At 44.1% G+C, this 27122-nt stretch overlaps 1 protein-coding gene across 1 annotated transcript in view; it reads left to right on the top strand.

Moving 5' to 3' along the window:
• GALNT17 (polypeptide N-acetylgalactosaminyltransferase 17) overlaps window positions 1-27122 on the top strand; it is a 428403-nt gene that overhangs the window by 239296 nt on the left and 161985 nt on the right. The gene's annotated exons all lie outside the window — the stretch shown is intronic.

Raw genomic sequence — 27122 nt, 5'->3', positions numbered from 1 at the left:
AAGACAGTTTTTCTACAGACCGGGAGTGGGGGAGATGGTTTCAGGGTGATTGGAGCCCATTACACTTATTGTGCACTTTATTTCTGTTATTATTACATTGTGATATATAATGAAGTGGACTTCCCTGGTGGCTCAGATGGTAAAGAATCTGCCTGCAGTGCAGGAGACCAAGGTTAGATAACTGGGTCAGGAAGATCCCTGGGAGAAAGGAATGGCTATCCACTCCAGTATTCTTGCCTAGAGAATTCCATGGACAGAGGAGCTTGGTGGGCTACAGTTCATGGTGTCACAAAGAGTCAGGCATGACTGAGTGACTAATGCTTTCACTTTCATAAAATGAAATAATTATACACCGTACACACTATTATTCACCATAATGCAGGATCAGATCATTAGGTGTTAGGTTCTCATAGTGCAGTTCAGTTCAGTTCAGTCACTCAGTCGTGTCCGACTCTTTGCGACCCCATGAATCGCAGCACGCCAGGCCTCCCTGTTCATCACCATCTCCCAGAGTTCACTCAGACTCAAGTCCATCGAGTCTGTGATGCCATCCAGCCATCTCATCCTCTGTCGTCCCCTTCTCCTCCTGCCCCCAATCCCTCCCAGCATCAGAGTCTTTTCCAATGAGTCAACTCTTCGCATGAGGTGGCCAAAGTACTGGAGTTTCAGCTTTAGCATCATTCCTTCCAAAGAAATCTCAGGGTTGATCTCCTTCAGAATGGACTGGTTGGATCTCCTTGCAGTCCAAGGGACTCTCAAGAGTCTTCTCCAACACCACAGTTCAAAAGCATCAATTCTTTGGGGCTCAGCCTTCTTCACAGTCCAACTCTCACATCCATACATGACCACTGGAAAAACCATAGCCTTGACTCGAAGGACCTTAGTCAGCAAAGTAATGTCTCTGCTTGTGAATACTATCTAGGTTGATCATAACTTTTCTTCCAAGGAGTAAGCGTCTTTTAGTCTCATGGCTGCAATCACCATCTGCAGTGATTTTGGAGTCCCCCAAAATAAAGTCTGACACTGTTTCCACTGTTTCCCCATCTATTTCCCAGGTTCTCATAAGGAAGCGCACAACCTAGGTCCTTCACACGCGTAGTTCACTGTAGATTCTCCCATGAGAATCTAATGCCTCCTCTGATCTGATGGGAGGAAATGCAAGTGATGGGGAGCTGCTGTAAACACAGTGAAGCTTTGCTTGCTCGCCTGCCTGCAGCTATCCTCCTGCTGTGCAGCCCGGTCCCTTACAGGCCACAGACCGGTACCGGTTCATGGCCCAAGGGTTGGGGACCCCTGGCTTTAAGCACAGAAATTTATTTTCTTATATCCTACAGGCAGTAATCTGCAGTGACCCTTACAGAGCTCAATGCAAGGTGTCTGCAGGTGGGTTCTCCTGGAGACTGGAAGGGAGAATCCACTTCCTTGCCTTGTCCAGCTTCTAAAGGCTGTTCTCATTCCTTGGCTCATGGCTACTGCGTCAATTTCTCCCCCTGCTTCCTTCGTCACATGGCCACCTTCTTCCCTTGACTTTCCTGACTTCCTCCCATAGGGGCCTTTGTGATGACAGTTGGGATCAATGTGAATAACCCACAACAATCTCCCTCTTCTTGAGATCCTGTACTTAATCATATCTGTGAAGCCATTTTTTCTATATAAGGTAATATAAGCAGGTTCCAGAGATGAGATATGGATATTTTTCAGGAGGAAGGGAGCAGGGGGTATTGTTCAACCCACCACAAATGCTTTGATTTTCAAACAAGGTGTTACCCGAGTTATGGTTCAATATTTTTTATGAGTTCTATGTGAGAATCAAAACTGATTTAATATCTTCATGGTTCTGTGTTCAAAGAGATGGAGGGGGCCATCTTATTCATTCTTTGCCCTTGTTTGGGGGATGTGTTTGTTGGTATAAAGGGGTAATTGTGGAACAGGAGTGAGGATTTTCTGCAAGGATCCATGAAGTTCTTTCTTAGTTTATAAAATTTTGATAAACCAGAGTAGGGTTTTGAAATGGACAGACACCTGTTCAAACCAGTCAATCCTAAAGGAAGTCAACCCTGAATAATCTTCGGAAGGACTAATGAAGCTGAAGTTCTAATACTTTGGCCACCTGATGCGAAGAGATGACTCATTGGAAAAGACCCTGATGCTGGGAAAGATTGAAGGCAAAAGAAGAGAGCGGTGGAGGATGAGATGATTAGATAGCACCACCAATTCAATGGATATGAATCTGAACAAACTCCAGGAGAGAGTGAAGGACAGGAAAGCCTGGCATGCTGCAGTCCATGGGATCACAAAGAATCAGACACAACTTAGTGACTGAACAACAAGCCTTGTTCCATATTCTCTTATTTGCTAGCGCAGATTGAAAGCTGACAGACTGTATTAGGGTAGAGCTACCGATGAGCTGATTTTATGTGACAGAGCAGGTAACCTCTGGGGCTAATAACTTGCTCAGCTGGGGATGTCTCATAGCTCAATTCCCATCCCAACCTAGATGTTCAGTGGCTTCGTATACTGTGGCAGGGCTGCACTCTCAGATTTCTGCAAATAATAATGTAGACTCATCACTAAGGTATTATCTGAAAACCAAAGCATAACCTTAAGGGATATTTGGTTGAGATATCCTTTCACACCCATCAGGTTGGCTACCATAGTTTTTAAAGAGATAAATAACAAGGGTTGGCAAGAATGTGGAGAAGTTGGAATCCTTGAGTATTGCTGGTGGGGAGATAAAAAGGTGCAGCTGCTATGGAAAATGGTGTAATCATCCTTAAAAATTAAAAATAGAGTTATCATATGGTCCAGCAGTTCTGCTTATGGGTATATACCCCAAAAGAATTGAAAGGGGGTCTCAAAGGAATATTTGCACACTTGTGTTCATAGCAGTGTTATTCACAATCAACAAAAGGTGGAAGTAACCTAAAGGTCCATCAACAGATAAATGGATAAACAAAATTATAATGAAATATTATTCAACCTTAAGAAAAGGAAAGAGGACTTTCCTGGTGGTACAGTGGATAAGGATCTGCCTGCCACTGCAGGGGACGCAGGTTCGATCCTTGGTCTGGGACCATCCCACATGCTGAGGATCAACTAAAGCCCGTGCACCACAACTACTGAACCTGCCCTCTAGAGCGGACTGCTGAAGCCCATATGCCCTGGAGCCCTTGCCTGTCAATGGGAGAGATCACCAGAATGAGAAGCTCACACAGTGCAGCTAGAGAGTAGCCCCCACTCACCACGACTAGAGAAAATGGAAGATGCAGTGCACCCAAAAATCAATCAAGAAATAATTTAAAAAAAAGAAAGAAGGGAATTTTGACTCATGCTACAACATGGATGACCCTTGGGCACTATATGCTAAATGAAATAAACCAGTCATGGAAAGACAGATGCTATATGAGCTCACTCCTATGAAGTACCTAGAATAGCCAAATTCAGAGAGACGGGGTAGAGTGGTGGTTTCCAGGGGCCGGGGAGAATGGGAAAATGGGTACTTGTTATTTAGTGGGTGTAGGGTTTCACTTTTGCCAGATGAAATGAGTTCTGAAATCTGGTTGCACAGTCTGCAAATGTATTTAATGCTGCTGAACTGTACACATAAAAATGGTTAAGAACAGTACATTTTGTGTTATGCGATTTGTAACAGGATTAAAATGGGACATGCCTAAAGACCCCAAGGCCTTCAGATCTTGAAGGGACAGGGTTCAGGCGATGGATTCAAAGTCAGTTTCATATTTCTGGCCACGCACTGCTTCCTCCCTGACACACAGGGAGGCTGACCTCCAGCTGTGACATAAGGGAATGAAAGTGTGGCAGTGGCAAAGAAATGGATGCAGTGAGGTGCTTTGGGCTTCCCAGGTGGCTCGGTGGCGGAGGATCTGCCTGCCGACGCAGCAGATGCAGGAGACTCCGCTTTGATCCCTGGGTTGAGAAGATCACCTTGAGGAAGAAATGGCAACCCATTCCCATATTTTTGCCAGGAAAATTCCATGAACAGAGGAGCCTGATGAGCTACAGTCCATGGGGTCACAAAAGAGTCGGACATGACTGAGCTACTGAGTCCACACACACACACACACACACACACAAAGTGCTTTATAATACCCAGAACACACAACTATCCCTACATATGTGAGGCACTAGGCAAAAATTGATTTTGTATTTTATGTAACATTAAGATGATTAATATGCATTTTTAAAAGACTCAAAAAATGGAGTCATGGTCATGAGTCGTTAACATGACATGCATCTCTGATGTACACAATAGAATCGAATATTAATGATCTCTTTTTAATGTATCATAACTTATGAAATGCTTAATTTGTTAATAGTTGATGGAGCTATTTAACTGAAGGAAAGACTTTTTATGGCCCTTCTGATGTTATTAAGCAGATACAATACTCTTTCTTAAATGTCAGGATGTGATGGTTTCCCATTCTCTTTGTGATTTCAGTATTTTAATAGTAATGGTTTTAATCTGGTAAAGGATGGGGTGAAGAGAACTTTTTCGCCATCCAAATGACATTAGATTGGATGAATCTTTAGCTACTGAGTCTTCCCAGTAGACAATACAAACACCGGAGATGCTGCATTCAGGGAATGCATATTCTTTCTGTTTCACTCTTTTCTTTCTCTTTCTTCCTATATATCTTTTTTTCCTTTCTGTTTGGTAATCAGGGCCAAAAAACAAAACACACAAAAAAATACTGCTAGATATTCAACCTGTTTCTCCCAGTGGAAGATCCTTTCTTTATCATTCTTAATTCGTTACTAGTCTGCCTGCTTTATGAAGCCAGGCCTGTAGCTTTTCTGTTGTAACCCAGAGAATAATAAGTACTTGGCACTTTGCAGGGATACTGAAACTGTTTAGTGAATGAACAAATGGATGAGGGATGGATCAGCATCTTTTCTGGCTTCCGTGTCTGGTTTCCAGGATTCACACATCTTTGTCCTAAACGGGAGGAGAGGGGGCTACTTCCACACACAGGGTCCCCATCTGCCCCACCAGCCACCTTTCCCTTGCTTAGCACGAGTGAGGCACCAGTGAGGGTGTTTCTCCACTGCCAGGATGGTTGACCACCAGGCTTGGGATTAGATGGTAGGATACCACCCTCTCTCCTTGGAGAGGGGATTCAGCTCACTCCAGAGAATCTCTCCAGACACATTCCTCTCCCAGACTTCACTTACTCACTCTCATTTGTCAGCTAGCTGGTTTTCGATTATCTGCTTTGGACCTCTTTTTGCATGATTTCTTGGAATACAGCGTCTATCGCCTGAACATCCTCAGCCCCAATATGGACATGGTGGTTTTGTAGCTGTCATACCTGACTCTTTCGACCCCGTGAACTGTAGCCCGCCAGGCTCCTCTGTCCATGGGATTTTCTAGGCCAAAATACCAGAGTGGATTGCCTTTTCCTTCTCCAAAGGATCTCTCCAACCCAGGGGTCGAACCCGGGTCTCCTACATTGCAGGACGGACTCCTGAACTGCAAGTGGATTCTGTACCAACTGAGCTACGAGGGAAATACAATATGGGCCTAATAGGTCCCATTTTAACACAGTACATACAGCTGAGGGCACGAAGCAAGGAGAGAAGGAGGATGTGAGGACACAGAAAGGAGGGGTGGTGCTGATTGGGAAGGAAGAACCCTAAAGAGGGCGTAGGGGGTGGAGTCAAGGACACAAGAGTGGTTTGGTATTGAAGAGCCGGAAGAGAGAGCTTATGCTGGGTGACCCACATTTTCCTTACGAATTGAGAGGAAATCATTGCTAAGAGTAAAAGGTAGATCTTGAATTAGGTGCTACAGAAAAAAATGGCAAAAGTCTGAGGTGGATGAGCCTAGAGCCTGTTATACAGAGTGAATTAGTCAAAAAAGAGAAAAAACAAATATTGTATATTAATGCGTATATATGGAGCCAGAAAAAAATGGTACTGATGAGACTATTTGTAGTGCAGGAATTGAGACACAGACAGAGAGAACAGGCTTGTGGGCCTGGAGGGGGAAGGAAAGGGTGGGATGATCTGAGAGAGCGGCATTGAAACATACACACTACCATGTGTAAGTGTTTAGCACAGGGAGCTCACTCAGTGCTCTGTGATGGTCTGGAGGGGTGGGATGGGGAAGGTGGGTGGGAGGGAGGCTCAAGAGAGAGGGGATATCTGTATATTAATGGCTGGTTCACATAGTTGTATGGCAGAAACCAGCACAACATTGTAAAGCAATTATCCTCCTATTAAAAACACATTAAAAAATAAAGATCTGGAATAATTGCCAAGAGGAATGGGAATGGGTGAGCTGACCAGGAACCCCAAAACTAACTGATGACTGCTTTGAGGGCCAAGAAATGTAAAATCAATAGATTTTCCATGACGGTTTCTTGACAAAAAACTGCTATGAACTCCATTGTGCTTTAATGCCAAGTTAAACTGTATTATTCATACATTATGTCCATAGATGTGAAAAATAGTAGCAACGATAAGGAAGAGGGATATAATATCTTTAGCCTGAAGGCACCATGAATTCCTGGGCACCTGCCTTAGCTCAGCAGCCTTCAGAAATCTGTAGCTCACGACTTGGGAACTGCTGATCTTCACAGTTCTTTCCAACTGTATAATCTCATGACTTTGACCATGGGAGGGAAGGGTGTGTGGAGCTGTCAGAGGTGGGATGTTTTACAGCACGTTGCTTTCAGGGCACTGGCTGAAGCTGAGTCATCAGGCGTCTTCTGGGATGTGCCAGTGGTGCCCGCCTGCTCTGTGTTAGGTGACCCTGTAATTAGTGACATTACTCATTAATAACTAATTCAAGCTGATGATTAACAATTAGCAATCCTTAATCTAACATATAATTTGATCATAAATTACAAGGTACAGGGACCATTAAAGCCTGTTAGACTCTGAGAGTTGAAAGGGCTGTCCTGGAAATGTATAGCTGTTGGAATCTCAAATTCTGTGTGCAAGTGTATACAAAAGGAGAAGGTAATTTTTTTCCTGTAGAGGAAGAATGACTAGCTTACAGAGAGGAAATCTTTAAGTGAAGAATCGGGTTTTCTTAGACTTGGAAACAACGCTGTCGTTCCTGATAGCTCAGTTGGTAAAGAATCCACTTGCAGTGCAGGAGACCCCGGTTCGATTCCTGGGTCAGGAAGATCCGCTGGTGAAGGGATAGCTACCCACTGCAGTATCCTTGGGCTTCCCTTGTGGCTCAGCTGGTAAAGAATCTGCCTGCCATGCGGAAGACCTGGGTTCGATCCCTGGGTTGGGAAGATCCCCTGGAGAAGGGAAGGGCTACCCGGTATCCTGGCCTGGAGAATTCCATGGACTGTATAGTCCATGGGGTCACAAAGAGTCGGACACAACTGAGTGACTTTCACTTTCACTTTCCTGTGCATCAGCAAATATATTTTAGGAACCAACTATGTGTTCAGCCTTGTGGTGGAACCTTCCAGGGGTGGAGGTTCATAATGATAGATTGCACGATCCTCTTAGGGGAGTTCCTGGACTAGTTGGAGACATAGGGCTCAAGTGTGCATAATCACACATTAGTACAGGTAAATGCGATTTGTCGAAGGGGGGAAGCTTTGTGAGTGCAGTGGTTTTGGGTGTCTGTGCGTGTGCTCATTTGCTCCGTCATGTCTGACTCTTTGTGACCCCATGGACTGTAGCCTGCCAGGCTCCTCTGACCATGGAATTCTCCAGGCAAGAATACTGGAGTGGATTGTCATTTCCTTCTTCAGAGAATCTTCTCGACCCAGGTATCCAACCCACATCTCTTGTGCCTCCTGCATTGGCAGGTGGATTCTTTATCACTGAGCAACCTGGAGTGGTTAGGAAAGCTTATAAAAACCATCAGTAATGCTGGAATTTTCTATGTGCCTGCATTTTTCTTTTGTTTTACACAATACAAATCCATGTACACCTCCTACTAGCCCTACAAGATAAGTATCCTTACCATTCTCATTTCACAGGTATGCTACTGAGGGGCAGGGGCAGCACTTTCTTTATTCAAGGTTGCATGTCCAGTAAGAGATGAATCTGGAATTTGGATATAGTGGGTTCGGAGTCTATGCCCTTCCACACTGTGCTCTTTTTTCTGGAAAGAGGGTGACTTGTTGAGTCTTGCAAGCTGCAGGGGATTTTCCCTGGCAAAGAATATGGGAGATGACACAATTCGAGGTCAGCTTAGAAAATGAGTGTGTTTGAAGTCTCCATGACTACCCTCGGGTTTGACAATCCATTAGAAGGATTCATACCACTCAGAAAAGCAATCATGCTCATGGTTATGGATTATTTCAGTGAAAGAACACATATTAGAATCAGCCAAGCAAAAAGAGGCATATGGCTGAGTCCAGGAGAAACCAAGCATGAGCTTCTGGCTGTCCCCTCCCTGTGGAGTTGCATAGACAGTGCTTTAGTCTCCCAGAGGTGACATGTAACAACACATAAGGTATTGCCAACTGGGGAAGCTCAATGGAGCCTTGGTATTCCTGGTTTTTACTGGGAGTCAGTCCTGTAGGCATGGAGCACCCATGTGATTGAATTTGGCCACTCAGTCTCCACTCCTCCTCACCTCCCTCTGCAGAAGTTGAGCTAATTACAGCATGACCCAGGGCCTCAGAGATACCCTTATTGGGCAGGCTATTCCAAGGGTTTAGTGGTTATCTTCCAGGAGCCTGGCAAGGGTCAGTTCTTTCTTTGGAATGTGCAGAGTTTGGGCAACTCAAGTCCACTGAGTTCCTCTACTGACAGCACAGCAAAGATGTTGTGGGTGTTTAGGGTTGGGTATGGAGACAAAGGTAGAGAATGTGCATTTAAAAATGAAGGGAAAAATAAAGTAGAGGGAAGATGGAAGACTGAATAACTTGAAACAGGAGATCCACGTTGTGGAGAGACAGAAAGAGGAGTCCGGACTCCATCCACTGATCCGATGAGCCAAAATGAATTTGAATAAAAAGCTAATTGGGAGAGATAAAAAGTATATTAGTGGTTGCCTGGGGTGGGAGATGCATGGTGAGAGAAATGACTGTTAATGAGAACAAACAGGGTTTGGGGGGCATGATAAAAATGTTCCAAAAGTGATTTTGATGCTGATTGCACAACTCTGTGAACATATTAGAATCTGTTGAATTGTAGGCTTTACATAAATGGATTGTACGGAACGTGAATTCTACCTTAGGACCTGGTGGCCATCGACAGATAGCAGATGACCAGTCTTGCAACAAGATGAAGATAGTCAGATATTTATTCTCGGCTCAGAGTCTTGTGTGGTGTCCCCTTTGGGGAGCAGGGGACGTGGCAGGACAGGACAACACAGAGAACACAAGGAGATAAAACTGGGATCCAATTCCAGAGCAGCAGAAGTTGCCATGGTTGACTCAGAAGCAGGGATTCAGAAGCCATGGCACATCCTGGGCAGAAGTTGAATATCTCGCGCAGACAGACCCACCGTTACCATTGACCTGCCTGGATGGTGTATATGATACTGACAAAGTGCAGTGCACTGTGGGTAAAGGACTGGGTCTGAAGACCACAGAGGTCAGGACTTCGATTTGAGTCTAGGAAAGGAGAGTCAGGAAAGGAGCCTAGCACAGGGGCCAAGGGAAGCCTGTCACAATTCAGGAAGAGAAGAATCACGGTAGAAAGCTAACCATCCTCCACCTTCTTTTCCTTCCCCCGACATCTTCCCAATAATAGGAATGGCTTGCTCGATTTTGCCACCAACAGGGTCTGTGTCATTAGGCAGGTCAGTCACCATCTGCATAAATGAGCTTTTAATTTTCTTATCCATAAAACCTACCCAGCATTTGAAGGTATATTGTTCCTATAGTGGAAAATTTTCATAACAAAGCTCTTGGTCCCTCAGATGAAAAGCTCTAATTGTAAGCTCTCTCTGAGTTTATGGTGTGAGGTGTTGTAGATAATTAAATGTTTCGGTTAATAGAGTTCTACAGCAGAAGCAAGACATGGGGAAATTTACAGCTAAAAATCCTCTACAGGATTCTACTTGCTTTCTTCAGGGGACAGTCCTAGAGGAACCCTGTTGATAGAAAGTGTTGATTCAGTCAACACTGTGAGGTTTCATGCCCCTCTAGTTTCTGAGGTACAGTAAAGTGAATCAGTTATACATACACATATATCCACTCTTTGTTGATTCTTTTCAGAGGATTCAGTAGAGTTCCCTGTGCTATACAGTAAGTCCTTATTAGTTATCTTTTTTATATACAGTAGTGTGTATATAGTTGTGGGTGTTTAGGGTCTGGTATGGAGACAAAGGTAGAGTAGTCCCAGCAGCCCCCATCTTGTCCCCTCTTTGGCCCCTTTGGTAACCATAAGTTTATTTTCTACATCTGTGACTCTATTTCTGTTTTGTAAATAAGTTCATTTCTGCCATTTTGTTAGATTCCACATGTAAGCAATATTATATACCTGTCTGACCTAATTCACTTAATATGATAATCTCTAGACCCATCCATATTGCTGTAAATGACATCATTTTATTCTTTTGGTTAGTTGTACATTGTATATATGTATCACATTTTCTTTCTCCATTCATCTGTCAATGGACATTTAGATTGCTTCTGTGTACTAGCTATTGTAAATAGTGCTGCAGTGAACATCGGGGTGTACACCTTTTCAAATTATGTTTTCCTCCGGATATATGCCCAGGAGTGGGATTGCTGGATCATGTGGTAGCTCTGTTTTTAGTCTTATAAGGAACCTCCATACTCTTCTCCATAAAGGCTGCACCAATTTACATTCCCACCAACAGTGTAAGAGGGTTCCCTTTTAAGGAGAGGCATTTTTAATGCCGTGGGGATTTGCACAGAAAAGTAAAGAAACCACATTTGCCAAGTCAGTCTCTTGAGGGAGGCTGTTCATTATAGAATGAACTACGCTTTTACAATGGTGAGCACACTGCTTTTGGGAAATTAATGGTATTTCTTGACATCATCTCTGTACCTTCAGTGCCATCTGAGTAGATCAATTTTCCTTTCTGCGTGACACACTGATATCGCTGCTAGACACTTTTCCTTTGGAAGCAAAATTCCTAGGCAGTGCCCTGGAGCAAGAGTGGAGCTTGCAGGGTGACTATTCTAGGCACTGACAAGCATCATCTTGCCTCCATCAACCAAAGTGTGTTGTGACAGCTCACAGCAGCCACATAGGTGAATCTGAATAGTTGGGAAGGTTTTCCTCTTCACCCGCAGAGAGGTTCAGTCTGGTGGGCTACCGAGAGCAGGTGAGTTACACTTTGAAAAGTGAAAGTGTTCACCACTCTGTCATGTCCAACTCTTTGCGACCCCACGTACCGTTGTAGCCTGCCAGGCTCCTTCGTCCATGGAATTTTCCAGGCAAGAATACTGGGGTGGGTTGCCATTTCCTTCTCCAGGGGATCTTTCTGACCCAGTGATTAAACCCAGGTCTCCCACATTGCAGGCAGACTCTTTACCATCTGAGCCACCAGGGAAGCCAGATTTTTTAAAATGGGAGACACTTTATCTCTGAATTAAATGTCTTGTTCCTGAGTTATTCCTGGACATGAATAGGGGAGCAGCAGTACTATTAATTTTAGCAAATTGATCTGGTGGGGAAGCAACAGTAGGACTCAGGTTCCTCTTTGGTTGGAGCTGGATGGGTGTGATTTCAGGTATGTTGGGAGAAGTAGGCTCCAGCTTTTAATTCTAATATCTTTAATCCCTCCTTTTCGATGATTCCAGACTGTATTGTCTTCTGGGTTCTTTTTCTTTCGTTGTATTTATTTATTTGTTGGTTTTGGCTGCTCTGGGTCTTCGTTGCAGTGCTTGGGCATCTCGTTGAGTTGGCTTCTTTTGTTCCAGAGCAGAGCTGCAGAGCGTGTGGCCTTCAGTAGTTGCAGTGCAGGGGCTTAGCTGCCCTGCAGCATGTGGGATCTTCCCAGACCAGGAACTGAACCTGTGTCCCCTGCATTGGCAGGCAGATTCTTAACCACTGGACCACCAAGGAAGTCCTTCTGGGCTATTTTACATTCCTTCTTTTCCCTGCCCTTTCTTCTCGTTCCCTTTTTCCACTCCACCCTCAAAGCCCAAAAAGTAACTGGACGAGACTCCCAGATTGAGTTCAGAGCACTTGGGGAGGGCTTCTGTCTTTCAAGACTGGTTAGTCCCTATCAGGCCTCACCAGTTGGCACAGCCTTTATGTTCAAAGCTCCACTTGGAGCCTAGCCCTCATCCATTTTCACCCCTCTTTTATGGAAATTCAGGAACACAGGACTCATTTCTCTTAGATGGGAGAGAAAGCAAATAGCATTTTCTTTCCAAGCTCAGGAAGTTCATCATAAGCACTGATGGCAGAGCCTGTAGTGACTTTTTCCCCCAAATAATGAACTGTCAGCAGCCCTGCGTACACAAATGACCATTTGCTATTACCTTCCTGGACACGGAGACATTCTTCATCCTGGGGACCCAGCACCGTTTTGAAAGCTGCAGGAGTTTTTACCCAGACATTTTCAAAGTAGGGAGATTCAGCTGACACTTTTGCAATCTCTCTCTGGAGTTTTAGGTCACAATCTTCACTCTTTTTGCTGCCAACGTGGCTCTAAAAATAGCTTCTGCAACCAAGCACAGGAGAAGTCAGGGACAATGAATTTCATTTTCTGCGAGAACTCCAGGCTCCTGTGCCTTCAACCACCCTGGTGGCATATCCTCATAGCAGCAGAGAGGCTGTGCCCAGCTTGCCTTGCTGTTTTGACCAATGTAACTACCAGTTCTGCACGATGAAGCCCCTTCAAAGTATTTTGAGAACAGGTGGTGTAGGAGGCCCAGGAAAGCTCACCCACCCAGGAGGCCCTTTATAGACTTGGTAGGATGCTCAAGTCGGCATTTTGGAGTCTGACTTCTGTGCATGAAGTTCAGTGGACCCCAGGTTCCTAAGAAGTCTAGCTTAAAGAAAAAAGGAGAGAGATGTTTCTTGAGTGTCTTTTATTAACACTGAATTTCTGACTGCAGCATACGTGGTAGCTGCGGGCAGTTTCCTAAACAGAGTTCGCTGAGGGGTGAGCCAGTCCCATGCTCCAGCCATATCTGAGGTTTCAGGTGGAGGGAAGGGTTCTGAGAATGACTCCCAGCAGGTGACAGCTTTTCACTTTAGAGGTCAACCCCATCTCCAATCCTAATTCAGTTTATCCTAATTCAGTCGTTTGGTGTCTATTTATTTATTCATCGATCCATTCATCATTCATGTAATCATTTATTTTGCCGTTGCTCGGTAAAGGTTTCTAGGAAGTTGCTTTCATCAGTACTGAAAAACAAGCTGACAGTAACTCTTAATCCAGACATTACAATTCCTTGTCTACATCCAACCCCATCCCACCCGCTACAGGACATCCCAACAGTGATGTATGTGATGATGAAGTAAAGGTAAGTGAAAAGGCAGTGAGGCCAAAGAAAGGTGATGAGCATGAACTTTTTCTCGCCATCTCTGGTATCCTCTCCTCAATTAAATGCTCTGATGTGGAGGTAAAAGATAAATGATCACTTCTGCCATTAGGTTGTTACAAAATTGCTACAGTTTAAATCTGTCTTGGACAGGGAAGAGCAGACTACTGAATCATTCATTCACTCTCCAGCAAATACTGATTAAGCCCTTACTACACGCCAGGCTCAGCCAATTCAGAAAGGGGCTAGGGACTGCTGCTGGGTTTGGGTTACTAGCAATAGTTCATTTCTTTGGAAATGCTCAGCCTCTTTAGGAAACAATGTTCATCTCAGATGGTTTGTGAGTGTGTGAGGACACATAGACTTATTTCCCCTAAATCAGTGATCTCCCACTCTTTTGGCACCAGGGACCGATTTCATGGAAGACAATTTTTCCATGGACATCCGGGCAGGGAAAGGATGGTTCAGGTGGTAATGTGACCCTTGGGAAGCAATGGGACACTGTCTCCTGCTGTGCTGCTCAGTTCTGAAACAGGCTGAGAATGACTGGTCCATGGCCTAGGGGTTGGGGACCCCTGCCCTAAATGACTGAGCAGAAGCCTCAGGGTCTTTGTGTGTCTCTCTTTCCCTTTAATAGGGTCCTTAGCCCTCCTGACTATTGTCACTGGCAGAGGTATGCAGCTGGCCTAACTTGTGATGAGGGCTTGTCTCCCTTAGGTCCTCGTGGCCCATACTGGCTGCAGACACCTGAGCTTAGGTCACATTTCCCCCCACCTCTCCCAGTCTCCGCTGCTGGCTCATCTCCTGGGAGGGGGACCCCCTGCTGCTCCTCTGGCTTTCTCTCAGCCCCACTTCCCTCCATGGGAGCTGAGCCTCCTGTCACATGGCCACACCACACCATGATGGTCACGTGGATGAGATGGGTCCCCGATGGATATGAGGCCACTTGTGGGGCAGTCTCCTTTCGAGGTCCCTATGGAAAATGGGAGCAAAGCACCTCCCTCTCCTGACCTCTGTGCCAGCCTCACTATCAGACACATTTCTCCCTCTCTCTCTGGACCAAAACCGGACACCTGTCCCCTCTCACTACCTTTCTGTCCCTTGTCTCCTCCTTATGAGATCTTAGGTAGGAAAACTGTGGGCTTTTATTCTGAGCTCTTCTGAATTCTCCCCAGCACCAGTCCTAGTACTTGGCTTTAGTGGAGCAAGACTTCTCTCAGATCCTAAGAGCTGTGGTCTGCTTCCTTGGAGCTTAGAGCAGAACATCACCTCCTGAAGGCTTTGCCTCTTGCAGAGCAAAGAGAAGGGCATTTCTGAAGGAGGGCTGCGCCCTAAGCCCTGCTTCTCCCGGGTTTTGGAGGATAAGTGGGGACAGCAGTAAGGACCCATGTCTTTGGCCAGCCCTGCCTCAGGCCCCCAGCTTGTTCTCTCTCTGGCTCCTCTGAGATCCCTGCCATACCTTCTGGTCTGCACACCCAGCCCTGCTCTAGGTCCTGGGCCAGGACGTCTGACATGGGGGTCAGGGTGCAACTCCAGTGACTGTGCTGTGAACTGAGAAGCCAGGTTCCCATCCTGACGTGTGAGCTGCTGAGCATCCTAGCCAAATCTCCTTCCTTCCGCTTGCCACCGCTACTCCCATTCTACTCCCTTCTACGAGCCTCTGGGGTGGTGTCCCCACCTGACACGCTCCAGTCCACCAGGGTGCCCTGTTCACAGACTCCTCTGACTTCTGAGAGCTGGGGCCTTTCTGCCTCTGGCCAGTCGGTCACTTGGGATACCAGCTGTGCAGGGAGCCTTGGGCTTCTGGAAGTGTCTGCAGTGCCTGCCTGCCTGCCTGCCCTGGAGTCACACCTCTAAATACTGCTTTCTATTGGCCTGGGGTGCCCCCTGCCCCAGCCCCAAGACGGGCCTTGGGATTCCTCGTGTCCCAACAGATCGCTGAGCTCCAGTTGTAAATTGCTGGGACCCTCAAATGCAGTGGTTTTGCCTGAAGGGCTGAACTTTTTCAGACCACCTCTGTGTCTCTGTGACTGATATATAACATTCCTCGACTCCAAACCTTGCCTTGACTTTTCCAACCCCTGTCTAGGTGTATCTCCTTGTATATACATGCTTCTAAGTTGTGAAAGAGGGTGGTCTCATTGACTGAATTTTTATGTGACCAAGACATCCACATTCTCCTCTTCCAAAATCCCATAGTAGTTTCTTAAAAATAACTATGCATAGAAGGGGTGGGGGGAAAGCTTTAAATCTTGTTGTCTCTGAAAAACTGGAATATTGGCCTGAAGAAACTCAAAACTGCAGAGGCTTCAAATCCTAAAGAATATGAGGAAGGAGGAGCTGAGGCTGACAGCCATGAAATTAGAGCTCTGTAATTTGTCTATAGGCTTTCAGGAGTGGAAAAAAATAAGAATAATTTTCTGCCCTGCTTCTAATCCAGACGTTGTCTTCCAGCCCAACAGAGATGAACAAGGGCAGTGACGAGGAGACAAGAGAATTTTAAAACCACATTGTAAAAATACCTTTTTTATTAAGTATTCATGGTAAAATGTATTATGTATGCATTGTAAGTTTAATATTCATTGAGAAAATTTAAAAATAAAAAGGAAGATTAGATAATCACTCATAATCACACCACCCAGTGATAACCACTATTAATATTTCATTAGTTTCTTACATGTTTTAAATTATTTTGTAGTTTTATAAAGATTATAGATGGATGTGTTTAAAAAGTCAAACATATCTTCTACAAGGCTTTGCTCATTCTTTGGCGGCATCACTCTCCACTCTTGTAAATGATCCTTTTGTTTACTTCTCTGTCACCATCCTTATAGTTCTACTTCTTGTTTTTTGAGGTGTAAGTGTGATTTCTTGACTTCCTGCTGTGAAAGATGATGTAATAACTCTTTGTCATTCTCCCATACCCATTTGCATTTACACATCCTTCTCATTCTTTCCCCATCCTCCATTATAATTGTATTGTAATTTTGTTCAGATCGTTTAAGACATGATTTTCTTTTTTTAATTTTTTTGGACATGCCCTGTGGCACGCGGGATCTTAGTTCCCCAGCCAGGGATGGGACCCACATCGCCTGCAGTGGAAGTGTGGCGTCTTAAGCACTGGACCCCCAGAGAGGTTCCTAGATCATTTTTAATATTTACATTATTATAATTACTTACAGCTTATATTCAAGTGGTATATTTTGGTTATCTCACGTTTCCTGCACAGCTGTTTGTGTTCTGTGTACTTAATGATTGCCTTTTTTTTGTTGTTTGCTTGCTTACTTTGTTCTGTATATACTTTTCACTAACTCCATCCCAAACCCTCTGCCTCTTGTCTGAATTCTCTCTCAATCCTCTCAGTCACATTAGATATTCCATCCAGTTCATCTTTTTGAAAGAAAACTTTCCAGAGTGCTCTGACCCCTTCCATCGGAACTGGCTGCCTACTGGAAGACAGGTGCTTAGGCCCCCTTCACTTCTCACCTATACTGTATCCCCAAGCTCCAGTACTTTGGCCACCTCATGCGAAGAGCTGACTCATTGGAAAAGACTCTGATGCTGGGAGAGACTGGGGGCAGGAGGAGAAGGGGACGACCCAGGATGAGATGGCTGGATGGCTTCACGGACTCGATGGACGTGGGTCTGAGTGAACTCTGGGAGATGGTGATGGACAGGGAGGCCTGGCATGCTGCGATTCATGGGGTTGCAAAGAGTCGGACACGACTGAGCAACTGAACTGAACTGAATGTTCTGATCTCATGTCTTTTCTTTCCTTTTTTTTTTTCTTGCCTTATTCCTTCATTTTAAGTGTTGCATGTCTTCAAGCAAATCTTTTAGTCTTTGTGTATCTAAAAATGCCTAGATTCCCACTTTCCACTTGGAAAGATTTTCCCTCATGTTCTATTGTCTCCAAACTTCCAGAGTGGCTATTTGGAAGTGCAGGCTCATTCTGACTGCTGGTTCTTTAAAGGTGGTTTATCTTTATCTCTTTAGAAATCCTTTTATCCCAGGTATTCTGAAATTTCAAGACGATGTGCTTTGAGAGAGATTTACTTTTTATCCATGATACTGAACCCTCAGTAGAACCTTCCAATGGAAACTCATGTTCATTGTTGATATTCTTGTTGTGGGTGTGTGTGTTCTCCATTTTTTGCAACTCTGTTTATTAATATTTGGGTGTTGAATCTCTTGGACTGGTCCTCTGATTTTCTTATCTTTTACTTTCTTATTTTTCATTTTTTTGTGTTTTGACTATACTTTCTCGGAAATTTCCTTAACTTTCTTTTCCTGTTTTTGCATTTTAATTTTCAAGTGTTCGTATTGATTCTCTAACTGATCTTTTGTTATAGCACCCGGTTCTTTTTTTTTATGGCTACAATATATTTTCTGAGGATATTAATGCTACATTTAAAAAATAAAAGCATGCATATCTCTCAAGCATAATATTAAATCAAAGAATCCAGATCCCAAAGAGAATACATAGTTTCATTCTTTTATATAAATTTCAAAATCAAGCACAGCTAATCTACAGTGTTGTTACTCAGGATGTGAGCAGACAACAAGAAGGTCATGACTGAGAGAGCACACAGAGGGATTCTGGGACACTGGTCATCTTCTATTTCTTGACTTGATGATGCTTAAATGGATGTATTCTATTCGTGAAAACTGATAGAAGCCAAACACTTGAGATTTGCACACTTTTCTGTAGGTCTGTTCTACTTCAATAAAAACTTTCATTAGAAATAATTCTGAAGTCTTTATAATTCTAATAATTTTTGCTCCTTTTCTTGTTTTTATTTTTCAAGGTAGAGCATTACATTGTGAACAAATAAGCATAAAGTTTCTTGTTTCTCTCTTTTCACTGTATTTAACTTTTTTATTGCCTCCACTGAAATCTACTGAATAATACTAAATATGAATAGTGACAGCAGATCTTTATTTCATTCCTGTGAGTGTTTCACCATTATGCCTAAGATTGGATATTTGTCTTGAAGAGATAGCCAGTTAGGGAAATTTTCTTTCTAATTTACCCAGAGTTTTTCTTGGGAATACATATTAAATGCTTTCACATGGTTTTTTTTTTTGCATTTATATGTTTTTTCTCTTGGCTTTTTAATATTTTGAATTACATTAATGAATTATCTAAGATAGGGCCATTTAGTATCCCCGAAATAAATTCTACTTGGTCCTAGTGTGTTAGTTGTTAGAATTTGGTTAAAAAGTTCAACACTCAATTAGTGAAAGTTATATGTAGTCTTCTCTTTTGTGTGTTCTTTTTTTTTTTTAAATGACAGCATTGTTGAGATTTAATTCATGTCATCCATTATATCTATTTAAAGTGTACAACTAAATGGTTTTTAGTATATTCACCAAGTTGGGCTTCCCTGCTAGCTCAGTTAATAAAGAATCCACCTGTATTGCACGAGATTCCAATTCGATTCCTGGGTTGGGAAGATCCCCTGGAGAAGGGATAGGGATGGGCTACCCACTCCAGTATTCTTGGGCTTCCCTGGTGGCTCAGCTGGTAAAGAATGTGGCTGCAGTGTGGGAGACCTGGGTTTGATCCCTGGGTTGGGAAGATCCCCGGGAGAAGGGAAAGGCTACCTACTCCGGTATTCTGGCCTGGAGAATTCCAGGGACTATATAGTCTGTGGTGTCGCCAAGTTGGACGCAACTGGGTGACTTTCACTTTTCACCAAGTTGTGCAGTCATCACCATGATTTTAGTACATACTCATCACCTTAAATCTATTACTCATATCCCTCGACCCCCACGGTCCTCAATCCACTAATCTGTCTCTATGGATTTGCCTGCTCTGGACATTTCATATAAATAGAAAAAGTGGTATTTTGGTGACTGGATTCTTTCACTTAGCATAATGTTTCCAAGGTGTGTGTAAAATGGATTTACTGCTTTTATCTTGAGCATTACACCTGCTTGGAGATAATTACAAACTTTTGCATTTTTCTTTTATGTTCTGGGCTGCTTCATATTCCATGGTATTTTTTATTCCTCAAAAAATTGACAGAATGTACTTGTAGTACAGTCTGGGTCTAGTGCCTTTTTGGATGGTAATTCTTGATGACTTTTCCAGGCTTTTCAATGAATAGTCTGTGCCAGCATGCTTCCTCTCAGAAAGCTTTCTGTAGTGACAATCTGCCATTCATTTGTCATTAAAACATTTAAAAGCTTTTTTACAATTGTAGTCAAAGCCCTTTTCTCAATCCTCATGGCATTTATATGGTTTTTATTTCCTTTTAAAATTAGATTTAATTGTAAAATCTATTTCATTGGCCTTTTTAAAGAATCAGCTCGTTATTTATCAGGTATTTTTTTTTCTTCCCTGTATATGGATTCCACAGTTTGTTTTGTCTCTTCATCTGTTACCCTTGCTTTCTTGCTTTTTATGCTTCTTATTTGAAAAAAAAAATCAGTTCATTTATTTTCCTTTTGTCTTGCTTAATAGCAGAAGCATTTACTGTAATGTGTTATGTGTTTTTCTCTTGAGCATAAAGCTTCCCACACCTCATAAGTTTTTATATTTGAGTTAGAATTGTCACTATTTTGTCAATATTATAAAATTTCAATTTTTATTGCCTCTTCAATCTAAAAATTATTTAGAAGTATTTTTTATAACCCAACATTTAAATGTTAGTTTTTCAAAATGTTAAGCTTCTATTCTTCACTTCTTGCTTTAACTGCATTGTGATGATTTTCCAAAGTTTAACTAATTATTTCATTATTATTAAGATTTTGGATCAACGTTTAAAATGATTATTGGAAAACAAGTTGTATTTTCATTGGGTTGTCCATTGGGGGGAAAAATACCATTTTTCACTCATTGGTTTTTGCTTCTGGTTTGACCCTGAGGAGTGGTGCAAGCTGGGCTGAGCTGGGGTGGACTTCTGTCTACTTTCAGTATCTTATGAGGGTGAGACTCTCCAGTGGGTAACAGGTCCATGTGCTCTGGAACAAAAGTAATTCACGTTGCATTTTTTTTCCTGACAAGTTTTGTTTTGTAAAGTGTGAAAGTGAAAGTCACACAGTTGTGTCCGATTCTTTGTGACCCCATGGACTATACAGTCCATGGAATTCTCCAGGCCAGAATACTGGAGTGGGTAGCCATTCCCGTCTCCAGGGGATGTTCCCAACCCAGAGATAAAACCCAGGTCTCCCACATTGCAGGGGATTCTTCACCAGCTGAGCCACCAGGGAAGCCCAGGGAAGTAGTCAGCGTGTTTGCCCTGCGGAAGGCTGGGTTCCAGTCTCACCGAGTGGGTTCAAGCCAGTCTGAGTTGCATAGTTTCAGAGATACATAGTCATGGATATTAGACAAACACTTAAAACGAGCTGAGTACAAAATGGAGACTGGAGACAGGATGTAAGAATGGGCCTTTCATTTTTCTTAAGCAGAAAGTGTTGAAACAGATTGTTGACCCACTGCACTCTCTTCTCATTAAGAAACCAAGTATTTAATGACTTATAAGTATTCAAAACAGGGAGGTGATAGTAGAAGGATTTCTTAAAAGTTGAGAAAAGCAGTCCTTCATCCAAAAGGCTTTAGAAGAGCACTTGTACAGTGATTGCTGAGGGCTGTGGTTTTCTTTCATGTGTATATTAATTCACTGTCCTTTTTCTCAATGGGCCGTGGACGGACATACATCATTTAAATTAGCATAAAAAGTCGGAAATGGGACCTCCATTAACGTATCCTCAGGAGGGAGTGAGCACTTCCCACAGGATTGCCTGATGCCATTGCCTCCCTGGAGCTGGGCAAGCCTGGCCAGCACCACCTGCTGACTTCTTCCAGGTTCTCTGCATTTTGCCATCAGATTCCAGAGAGTCATCCCCAGCAAGTTCTTCATCTTAGCACTTTTCTCTACGGATGCCCCAGTGAGGTTGGGTTCTTGATCATACAACTGCTATGAATCTGTTGCCTGATTCTCTGGGGCAAGAAATGACTCTTTGGTTTGGGGATCAATTGAAAACTGTCTTAATCAGCTAGATGTGCGAAAATGTCTTAATTTACCATCCCTATTTCCACCTATTTTATCAAGGGCATGAAAGTCCTGGGAAAGCAGAGCAGACCTTTGTGCTCAGTCATGGTGGGGATAAGAGTGTCTCCAGGTCACAGACCCACCCTTTGTGTCGATCTGAAGGATGCTCCCTGCTGCCCAACCTTCCAGAGGCATCTGTGCAACCATTCCTTGTTGGGGCACCGGGGGGCAAAGGTCTTCTGTACAGTCATGCTCATCCACACCCCAGCCATTCATCCCCTCCATTCAACAGGCACTAAACATTTTTATGACATTTGTTTAGTGATAAGGAAGACATTATCCAAGACTATTGCAATAGGAGTCATCTCTCATAATAGGGGAGGGAGGTCAAACTCAGCTCCGAATACAAGGACAATGGGGATGTATAGCCAAGAAGCAGAGTTTCAGGGTCAGTGGACAGAAAATTACTAAGAGGAACATCAAGAGAAGAAGGATTCTTTTTTGTTGTTGTTTATTTTTATAGGAGTATGGTTGCTTTACAATGTGTTAGTTTCTATTGTACAGCAAACTGAATTAGCTATATGTATGCGTATACCTGTCTTTTTTGGATTTCCTTCCCATTTAGGTCGCCACAGAGTGCTGAGTGGAGTTCCCTGGGCTATACAGCAGATTCACATTAGCTATCTATTTTATACATAGTATTGATTGTGTGTGTGTGTGTGTGTGTGTGTGTGTGTAAATCCCAATCTCCCAGTTCTTCCCTCCACCACTCCTTTCCAAGTGGGAGAGTTCTTGCTAAACTGAGCTAATGGGTTCTTGCTGAAGGCAGGCCAAGGATTTAGACATGAAAGGTATGAGAGGAAGATCTTGATTAAATAACTCCTCTTTACAATGACTTCTCACCATCCGTGTGTCAACTGAAAAAAAAAAAAAAGCGCAACATGAGAGTTGTGAAAGTGAAAATTGCTCTGTTGGGTCCGACTCTTTGTGACGCCGTGGACTGCAGCCCGCCAGGCTCCTCTGTCCATGGGATTCTCAGGCAAGAACACGAGTGGGTTGCCGTTCCCTCCTCCAGGGGATCTTCCTTCACCCAGGGATCGAACCCGGTGGTCTCCTACATGGCAGGCAGATTCTTTAACGTCTGAGCCACCAGGGAAGTATTTGGGGCAAATGAGGACAACAGGGCATTCTAGACAGCTCTGAGAAACTGCTCCACAGAGGTAGAGGGAAGGTCGGTATATATATGATTTTAATGAGTGATAGGGTGTTGTGCAGTCAAGCATACATTTTGGCAGAGGTTTGCTGCTAGTCACAAGGAGCAGATGTCACCATTAATGATTTTAGTGCTTTCCTAGGTAGGAGGAGATGTGAGAATTGGTCTCCTGAAATCTTCTCTTGAAATTATCTAGCTATCTGAAGACCTGCTCTGCCAGTTTTTCCCAGAGCACTGAAATGAGTGACTCATTTCTGCTCTCCACCCTGAACTCCTATCAGGGCGTGTTGAAGGTGAGCAGCTGCAGCAGCTCATGATTCAATCCTTGTAGACAAAGATGGCAAGTGCCAATTTGTAGTTGGCACTCACTGAAACTGGACTCAGCAAGGATGGACATAGAAGGCCAAGGTCTAGGCATGGTGAAGAAGAGGACTCAGAGGAGCATGATTAAAGTTTGGTCAAGGAGAGAGTCTTCGTCAAGGGACGTCCGCCTGTGGCCCTTGCCCTCCGTGCCCAAGGTAGACCTGACCTCTAAGCAGGGGTGCACTGGGGGCTTTCTTTACAGATGCCCCTGGAACAGAAAGGAGCTCTTCCACTGACCCTCAGTTCCCGCTCCCCCAGCACAGCTTTCAGACCACAAAGATTTGCTGGGAAAACTATCTTTTCCTTCTTTCCCATCCCCTTGTGCCAAGACAAGGGCAGAGGCTAAAACACTCCCTGGCCCTCCTTTCATGCTTCGCCTCTCTGACTCCTGTGTGGTCCATGGGTGGCATCAGGATCCTTAAAACCTTGGTGCTAGGGGACGGATGCAAAACAGAGAGGAGATGCCTTTCTTTTCTGATTGTTTCCCATCCTGTTATTGTCTCCAGCCTCCTAAACACACTTCAGTTCCAGAGTTTCAACATAAGCTAAAGAAGAAAACTTTAACGAATCTTAATTTAACCTACTCAGCTTGCACTTTTGAGAGTTTGCCAGATCTATTTCTTCTTCTTCTTTTTTTTTTTTTTTGGCCAGGCTGCATGGTTTGTGGGTTCTTAGCTTCCCAACCAGGGATTGAACCCAGGTCACCCCTGTGAAAGGACAAGGTCCTAACCACTGGACCACCAGGGAATTCCCCAGATCTACTTCTTCATACATGAAGCTTGATAGCCTTCTCTGTACCCAAGATGACTGTGTGATAGACACATATTAATGGGATGAAGCTTTCCCACCCAGTTCTGTCTCTTCCTACTCTGTCTAAGCTACCAGCACCTGACATGGGTGGGAATGAAGCTCCGAAACAGCTTCCTTCTCTCATCAGGGTTACTTAGTAGAAACATTAGCTCTTGCTTTGCTTTCTACTCACCAGCTTTCTTTCTTCCTCAACTCTAATCCCTCTTTCATGTTCCGTCTCTACATAGTTCTTAGGTGGACAGCAGTAATGGCTCCAGGATCTATAAAGTCGGAAAGCTGTCCTTTTCCATCCCAGGGACAGTTGTCTAGTTGGAAAGGGGCGGGGGTTGGATTGAGCAACATGTCTTAGGGCCATTTGCATATCAGCTCTGCACATCAGGAAGGTCAGATGTGTCTTCTAAATAGGCTTTTATTCATATAAGACCCACAGGAGATGGAGTACATGCTCATTGTCTGTATTATAAAAACATTGCTAAGAACAGCTGGGTTAGTTTGGGTCACTGGGGGACACAGCTATGACTGCAAAATAGTGACCGTAAGTAGAGAAACTCAAGGGCAGGAAGCCCTCTTTTTCATGCAAAGTGCAGAATCACCTTGTTTTACATAAGAGATGTGTGCTTGGAAAAATGACCTTTGAGATGATTTCTGTACTTGAACCCTATCTGTTTGACCCCTTCCTCATGGCAGGATTCAGCTTCATGAGCTACCAGCTTAGTGATGGAAAGAGGTTTGGGATTCTGGGGGCCTGCAGCTTGTGCAAAGACTTCCCTTCTAGAGAACAGGAAACATGGAAAGCCAAAGAAACATCAGTCTTTGGGTAGACCTGGAGTCTAAGTGAAACCGTGTGACTTGGACTGGAACTTGAACCTACAGTCGTTTACCTGAGATCACAGACTTAGTTTTAGGACTTACTGAAGCTCAGGTTCTTGATGTCTCATTGCAGAAAGAACTCAATGAGAGCCAAAGTGATAGGTAAGAAGTGCCTTTCTTTAGAGAGAGACTCAACAGACAAACTGTGGGCCATCTGAGAAGGCGAGAGAGGCCTTGAAATATGGTGTGGTTGGTTTTTATGGGCTGGGTAGTTTCCTGGGTTAATGCGTTGGCAAATTATTCATTTTGGGAAGAGGCAGAAATTCATGGGAATTGGGCCTGCCCACGTTTGGTGTCTGATGGTTGGCCTCAGAACTGTCATGACGCCTGGTGGGTGTGTCACTTAGCTGATGTATTGCCGTGGCTTCCCAGGTGGCTCAGTGGTAAAGAATCCACCTGCCAATGAGGAGATGTGGGTTCGATTCCTGGGTCAGGAACATCCCATGGAGGAGGAAATGGCAGCCCACTCCAGTATCCTAGCTTGGGAAATTCCATGGACAGAGGAGCCTGGCAGGCTGCAGTCCATGGGGTCACAAACAGTCGGACGTGACTGAGTGTAAGCATGCACACGTGCACGTGGTGAGGCTCAAGGTCTTCTGGAAATCACATATTCTGCCATCTTGACCTGGTTGATTCAAACCAGTTTTCGTCATATCCTATGGCTGCTGCTGCTGCTAAGTCGCTTCAGCCGTGTCCGACTCGCTATGTCATTCTTTTTAAAGTCTGTGTTCTGCCCCCTTCTCTCCTGTTTCATAAATGCTGGGAAAATCAGACGTGGATGACAGCTTGATGGGGACCAAGGAGTTTCAGGGCCGAGGCGTCCAGGGTGGTGTCTACACAGACTGGCAAATGACATGGGGGTTCTCAATAGGGCTTCTGCCCCACCGGGACCTTATACCTGGCTTTTATGAATTAGCATGTGGGAGTGAATGTGGGTATGTTCTGGGGGTCATTCTTGATATCATAGACGGACTCCTCCGGACTCTCATTGGCTTGTGCTGCTGACCTGGCCATTCTCAGCGTCTGTCCCTTCATGGTGAGTTTGGGGTCTCCACCTGGGGCTGCCCTTACTGTTTCATTCATTCACCTTGTGGTCAGTCAGTCATTCACTCCCTTTCCTTCAGTTAAAATGTATTGAGCTCTTACTATTTGCTGGCTTCAAGGCCATAATCCTAAGTCAAAAATAGAAGTTCCTGCCTCTTAAGGAGCTCAGAGGTTGGTCGGGGAGAGAGACATTTACCCCATCATCAGAGAAATGAACTCACAATTGCAAACTGAGATAGTGCCTGGCCCGTAAAGATGTGATGTGAGAAGGTTATGGGGACGCATCCCCTGCCACAGGGACATTGCAGCAGAGATACAACATGGATGTGAAACACTTAGATCAATAGGCAAAAGGATGGGAGGGGGGGAGGATGGTCTAGGTTCTGGGAGGGAATGGTCAGTGGAGGTTCGGAGCAGGGGAGGGAAAAATATCAGTTTCTAGGAACTGCTGGGGGTCAGTGTTGCTGAAGGGATAGAGGAGCCATGTGAAAGAAGGTTCTGGAGTCCCAGAGGCCTGGGTTCAAATGTTGGCTCTACTGTGTCACTTTGGGCAAGTTATTTAAACTTTATAAAAAGCCTCGGATTTTGTCATTTGTAAATCAACACTAGTACCACCATGGTGATTGTACTGCATCCAGTTCAGTTCAGTTGCTCAGTCGTGTCTGACCCTTTGCAGCCCCATGAACTGCAGCACACCAGGCCACCCTGTCCATCACCAACACCCGGAGTTCACCCAAACCCATTCCATTGAGTCAGTGACGCCATCCAACCATCTCATCCTCCGTCGTCCCCTTCTCCTCCTGCCCTCAGTCTTTCCCAGCATCAGAGTCTTTTCAAATGAGTCAACTCTTTGCATCAGGTGGCCAAAGTACTGGAGTTTCAGCTTCAACATAAGTCCTTCCAGTTTGTAAGAAAGTAGATCTTACATGTTCTGAGCACAAAATAGAAATTATAGTTATTAATATAAATTAAAATTTTATATGATGTGCTAGCTCTTAGTTTCAACTTGGGGGATCTTAGTTCCCTGACCAGGGATTGAACCCAAGCCCGCTGGGTTGGGAATATGAAGTCTTAACCACTGGACCACCGTGGAAGTCTCTTAAATTTTTTTCTAAAAGATAGTTACGTGAAGTGATTGGGGGTGTTAACTCACCCTGACGTACTAATTAATTCTCAGTTTATACATGTATCGAATCATTACTTTGTACACCTTAAACATACACAGTGCTATACATCAATTTTATCTTAATTAAGCCTTGAAAGAGGGCTTGAGAAGGACTTAGAGAGGACATGTCAGCCCACTCCAGTATTCTTGCCTGGAGAATCCTGTGGACAGAGGAGCCTGGCGCACTACAGTCCATGGGATCACAGAGTCAGACCCAACATAGTGACTAAACCACAAAA

The sequence above is a fragment of the Ovis canadensis genome, chromosome 24 (assembly GCF_042477335.2).
Source record: "Ovis canadensis isolate MfBH-ARS-UI-01 breed Bighorn chromosome 24, ARS-UI_OviCan_v2, whole genome shotgun sequence".
NCBI lineage: Eukaryota > Metazoa > Chordata > Mammalia > Artiodactyla > Bovidae > Ovis > Ovis canadensis.
The sequence above is the reverse complement of the archived record's forward strand: the minus strand, read 5'-3'. Positions and strand labels throughout refer to the sequence as shown.